The sequence below is a fragment of the Pezoporus wallicus genome, unplaced genomic scaffold (genome assembly GCF_028554395.1).
Source record: "Pezoporus wallicus isolate ANWC-B61680 ecotype Strahan unplaced genomic scaffold, APGP_CSIRO_Pwel_v1 scaffold_2146, whole genome shotgun sequence".
Taxonomy (NCBI): domain Eukaryota; kingdom Metazoa; phylum Chordata; class Aves; order Psittaciformes; family Psittacidae; genus Pezoporus; species Pezoporus wallicus.
In genome coordinates, this window is record NW_026639769.1 from 2,973,164 (window position 1) to 2,979,163 (window position 6,000).

The 6,000-nt window shown below is 37.1% G+C and overlaps 1 protein-coding gene across 1 annotated transcript in view; it reads right to left on the bottom strand.

Moving 5' to 3' along the window:
- Positions 1–4,907, bottom strand: part of ESR2 (estrogen receptor 2) — a 43,947-nt gene extending 39,040 nt beyond the window's left edge. Inside the window, exon 1 of the mRNA XM_057416138.1 lies at positions 4,162–4,907. The gene's annotated coding sequence lies outside the window, so the exon portion shown is untranslated. The remainder of the gene's footprint in view (positions 1–4,161) is intronic.
- Between the last annotated feature and the right edge of the window lie 1,093 nt (positions 4,908–6,000).

The following is a 6,000-nucleotide window of genomic DNA, read 5'->3' on the forward strand; positions in this document are numbered from 1 at the left end:
ACATATATAGATAAATAGCTTCATTTTGCCCAGTAGGACTTCTACACAGTTTGGAGGGTTACTGAATAACTGTCTCTTAGTTATTGGCATGGTGTAGACATGAGCTGGCACAGGAGCTGAGATTCTTTGACTCAAGTCAAGTTCATTTTGTTTACTCTTATAATTCAGCACCTCCTGTATTATAAATGAATAAATTAGAGTCTTAAAATACCACTGCATTTATTCCCTATTCCCACAGCAGTTGCCCCATGCAAGCCTTTGAGAATATATGGCAGGCACACACAGAGCAGTGCCAGCAGCAATGCACTCATGCCAGACAGAAATCTGAGAGAAAAGGGAGGGAAGAAAAAAGTCAATATGTGAAGAAAAACAAGTAAATCGGGTAATAAGAAATAGAGCAGGAATTGAAACTTCCTAATGTCTCAGGTAGAGAGACAGTTTGTCTTGCTTTCTGAAGAAACCAAAGTTGAGAAGTTTTTCCTGGCAGCAGCTGTCCATCACGAGGTATAAAAACCCGTGATGAGATTTAAGAGCTCTTTGGCCAATGTACAATAAAGTAAGCTCATAACTGCCCCTAAAACCTAGACCCCATGGCAATCTATAGGCAACGAGATTATATAGGTGGGTAGATAACGTGACATATACCCAAATAGCATGAACTCATTTATTTCTGCAGCAAATGCCATACCACCAGAGGATCTGACCTGCTATAGCTCCAAAACACAGGGTGGGAGTTTCTGTTTGTCATGTATCAGCAAATACAGCATTTAATTTCTCCTGGCTAAGCAGACATGATGCATTGGCTGTTCCCTTGAGCACACCATGCCTCAGGCTCCTCAAATGACCGCTTGCTTTATAAGGCCGAGAACCAACAATGATAACCACAGTTATCTTTGCCATAAGAAAACCTTTCCTGCAAACATGCTGCCAGGGAATCATTTTTTTTAAGATCTAGGTGGCCTGAAGCATACTTTTTCCTGTAAGGCTATGTGCCATATCCCATACTCCATTATCTCTTCCCCAGACAAAATTACCTTTTTTTTTCCCTTTCCCTAGACAGCCTCTTTACTATGAAATTTATTATGCTGTAGGATTAACTTACATAGCAAAATAGTCTGTTTCACTAGTGGTCTTACTAAGCAACATGCCCAAAGCCTCTTCAACTAACAGCACTTGGCAGCACTGTTTTCAAGACAACCTACTGTGTCTGTCCAAGAAAAGCATGCCACATGCAAGATGCCTTTTCCATCATTGCCACTGAGGCAGCTGCTGAAGCTGTTGAGTTGAACTGCACTTTGGGAGACATGAGAGACTTGCTTTGTTTGTGTGACTATGACAGCAAGGAATGTCCAGTTCATATATTGCTCTACGCAGCATTCAAAACCCACACTTCATAAATATGAAGCTCCCTTACCTACTACATTGTTACCATACCTTTTAGTGCATAAAGCAAACTTTTGTCTTTTAGTCATAAAGCCTGAATAAACAACTTTTTCTACAATCAGTTAGAAATGAAATCTGTATGAATATGGATGAGATGCAGCACAGTTTTAGCTGCTTTTTTGGTTTTAGATATGTCAGTTTGTTTCCTTATTGGAATTTATGTAAAATATTTCACTTATATTCATTTTGCAATGCATCTTCACATTAACAGAAAATTCAGTTCTAGCTTCTTTAAAAATTTAATAATTATGCCATAACTTTTCCCCCATCATCCCTAATTCACTGAAATAACACAGAAACCAAAGTATTGCTTATTCTTGCCTTTCAAGCTATGAAACCTTGTTATAATGCTGCATGAAATCCCAGATCAGATATGTTTAACATCATTCACAGGTAACAAAAGTTTGTGTATACATTTGAGTCTCTTAAAAACAGCTGTTCTAGGTTTGCCTCATCATTAACCTGGACATGAAAACATGCCTTTCACTGTGAATAAAACCCTGTCTCAACTGAGGTAGTCAGAATTCTGTTTTTGATTCATGCAGATGGACATTTATCTTATATATTAATAAAGACTAAACTTTAATGTTTTCTTAGTCTTATGAAAATGAAATGCTGAAATTAGTCTGGGATTTCTGTTCTCTGAGCTTGATATTTTCTGACCCTGGAGGAATGGACCAGCAAACTCTTCTATGTGAATATTTCTTGCTGCTAGCAAAAGCATGTTGCAGATAACTGAAGAAGAGCACAATAACATAGTGGACATAAAATTTATTCAGTCCCCTGGATCACCGTTCCTTTTCCCTGTGAGTTCTTTGCCACTCATACCTTTAAGTCAATATTCAAGAACCAGAACTAAAATTAATAGTATTTAAAGAGACAATACACTAACACGGATTTATAGTGGTTTTAAAAAATACATTTTAATCTGTTCTTTACCAGAATATCATCATAGGCACTCTCAGTGGCTGAGTTATTGAAAGCAGTTCTGCAATTGCAGCATTTTAAGAACATCTCTAAAACTATGGGTATTTTCTTCCTGCGATATTTTATCAGGTTACCAACAAACAAATTGTTGTAATTCAACTTTCACCAGCAATACTTGAAGCTCTGGTAACTGATTCTCATAAACCATAGCTCTTAAGAGATCAACAGTAAAGAAGCATCAGATTTAGTCTATCCCTCCAGGTCTTAGATTTTTATTGTTATTTCTCCTGTCAAAGTCCGAGGAAGCTGAGCTGTTTACACACATACACACACACACACACAAAGTTACCAGTCAGAATGGAGACACTACAGCTGTCTTCCTCTAACACTGTGTTACAGTCACTGTGTCTACCAAATGTAAGTTATATCTTGTTTAAAAAGATATAGGGAAGTTAAGAAAGAAATACAAAAAGGAGGATAGCAATAGAGGGGTGATTCTATGTTTAAACTTCGTTCACAAACATAAAGAGGAATTTTGAAAAAGGTCTGAAATAGCAAATACAAGTTCTAAAGCTTTAAATTAGGAATACAAAATGCATTTGTTGCTTCAGTAAAGGCATCATATTTTGGTCTCAGATTTCTCCTCTTCTTGGGGGGACAACAGATGAGCAAAGAATTTCAAGGATACAGATGAGGAAACAGATTGCTGGTAATACTCAGCACATCATAATCAAATGCTAAATGATTTGATGTTCAAAAGCAGTTTCTCATGCAGCTCACAACCTTATCAAAACTTTCTCTGCACATAAATGTGAACTGTGCATCATTCTCCATATGACAAGGCTGAACCCTTTCCCCAAAAGAATAGAACATTTACCAGCCATTCCAAGGTCTAAATTGCATCATTTGCTGTTTATCCCATCCTCTCTCCAGATTGAAATTTATTTGCTGTAATAAAACTTCACTTATAAAACCTCCAAGACAAAAAGACCAGATCATTTTTGTCACTGCTAGCCAAAAGTCTTTCCTAGCATTCAGACAGAGGTTCTGATAGGTTTGATGAAGATATACACACATGCTGTCCAATCTTTACCTATTGTTAAACGTATCTTTTAGCACTGCCAAAAGCAAACTTAAGAAATCAGCTTTTATCTTCTTGTCTAATTAGGAGGTCTTTTCAAAACTCAAGTTCTCATTAAAAGAATGCAAACCTGAATATGGGAAAACTACTTAGGTAGACATAGCTATTGTAAGACCAAAACCTGAGACATTTATCAGTATGGGACCTGGAATTTTAAAAGCCTGATCTAAAGTCCACTCAAGTCGATGAAGAGACTGCCAAAAATTCCAATTTGTTTTGGATCAGGTCCAAAAAAAATACTATGATGCTAAGCAGTGGCTTTTACCTTTTATTAGCATATTCATTTGTGCAATTTCCCAAAAAACTCAAAAAATCCAACCCCTAAATGCATGTACAAAATACTCCTCCTGTATTTAGTTCAGCAATCCTAACTAGATTCTTAAGACTTGTCTTAAGAATAGCAAACTTCCACAATTTTCTCTAAATCCTCAGAGAATTTTTAAAACATAAGCCTACTGAAATACCATTTAATCTGCATAAACTGTCAGACTTTAAGAACAAATTTTCACTGGAACCAAAACAAAAACTCTCAGAAATTTGACTATGTCATTTTACTTATAGAGGTTATTGTTCATAAATCCAGAGGCTATCAAATGCAGAGCTTTGGCAACATTTAAAATAATAAAGATTTCATTCATTAGAGCACATACCTGATTGACACTGAATAGGGTTTCAGCTCTTTATAAATGTTCTGACAGCATTATATGTCAGCAAGGCTTTCACATAGCAATTCTGGATTTGTTTTCCTTCTTTCCTTCATCTCTGATTCTAAAGCAGCTGTGCCCACCACCACTTAGTCATCAGATCTCAAATATGAATCCTTTCAAAGCAACGTGATGCCCGCTCATCAGTGCAAGGTTACACAGATACTATCAGTGTTTCCTTTCCCTGTAAAGGCAAGACCTAAACAGAAGTTCCTCCTCCTCCTTTCTGACATAACATGCTTCTGAATTTGTTGTTCACTGCAGTTAAAGCTCTTACATGATTGAATCATTTTATGAGCCAAGCATTTTCATATTTAGCACAGAAATATGAATGATTAACTAACCAGCAATACTAGAAGTAAATACTGAGATTTTAAAAGCTAAATCAAACTTTTTATATCTTTGTCACAGAAAAAGCTGAAACATAATTAGTATTTGCTCTGAACCAGCAATGTACTCATTTTAGACATTTTGGGTAGCACAATGAATAAACTACTTTGGCACTGTTTTTAAACACCAGATGCATAAACACAGACAAGTAGGGATTTATTATTTTTTTTAATGTAACTACATTCTTTTTGAAACAAAGGAAATTAACTGGAAGCTATTTAAGTTAATATCCTTATTTTAGTAAGTGTCATGCTTTAATCCCAGCTGGCAACTAAGCCCCACACAGCCGCTTGCTCATATCCCCATGCAGTGGGATTCAGGAGAGAATCGGAAGAGTATAAGTGAGAAAACTCATGGGTTGAGATAAAGAGTTTCATAAGTAAAGCAAAAGCTGTGCATGCAAGCAAAGCAAAACAATTCATTCACCACTTCCCATTGGCAGGCAGGTGTCCAGCCATCTCCAAGACAGCAGGGTTCCATCAAATGTAACCATTACTTGGAAAGACAAAAAGCCATCACTCTGAACGTCTCTCCCTTCTTTCTTCTTCCTCCAGCTTTATATGCTGAGCATGACACCATATGGTATGGAATATCCCTTTGGTCAGTTGCAGTCAGCTCTCCCGGCTGTTTCCCCTTTCTACTTCTTGTGAATCCCCAGCCTTCCCACTGGTGGTGGGGTGAGGTGAGGAGCAGAAAAGGCTTTGACTCTGCTCAGCAATAACCAAAATATCTCTGTATTATCAGCACTGTTTCCAGCACAAATCCAAAACATAGCCCCATACTAGCTACTATGAAGAAAATCAACTCTACTGCAGATGCAACAAGCACACCAAGTTAACATTTATTACAAAAAAATTGAAGTCTTGCAGCAAGGTTCAATTCTCAATTATACATTGGGATTGCTTTCAAAATTCTTCATTAGTTGCACAGCATTAACTTAATTTACTCTAGAGAAGCTGACATGCTTGCAAAGTTTTCTTGGATAAAGCCTCATGTTATTCATTGCTACATTTTAGAGCCCATAACACCTCAAAGTCTACATAATGTTCTGAAATCTCATCTGAATTAGGAAATTTACTGTTGTCAACCCACATAGCTGAAACAGTCCTGCCCCCTTTGCTACCTTCAGCTTCTCTGCAAGTGTAGCCAGGACCAAACCAAGGTAGTATTACTATCCACTAAATCAGTCATTCCCATAATTACCTTATGCTTATGCAATTTTTCCTCAGCATCAGATTTGCCTTTCTACCTTGCATCTTCACCTTTCTTGAGCCTCTCCATCTCTTCTCATTCTATTTTTCAGGTCCAAATACAGCTGCTTTTAACCTCAAAATCTTTTTGTTTAACGGATAAAGCCTTTTGCAAGCTAGAGAGGATTTAAATCCCTAGTGCCAG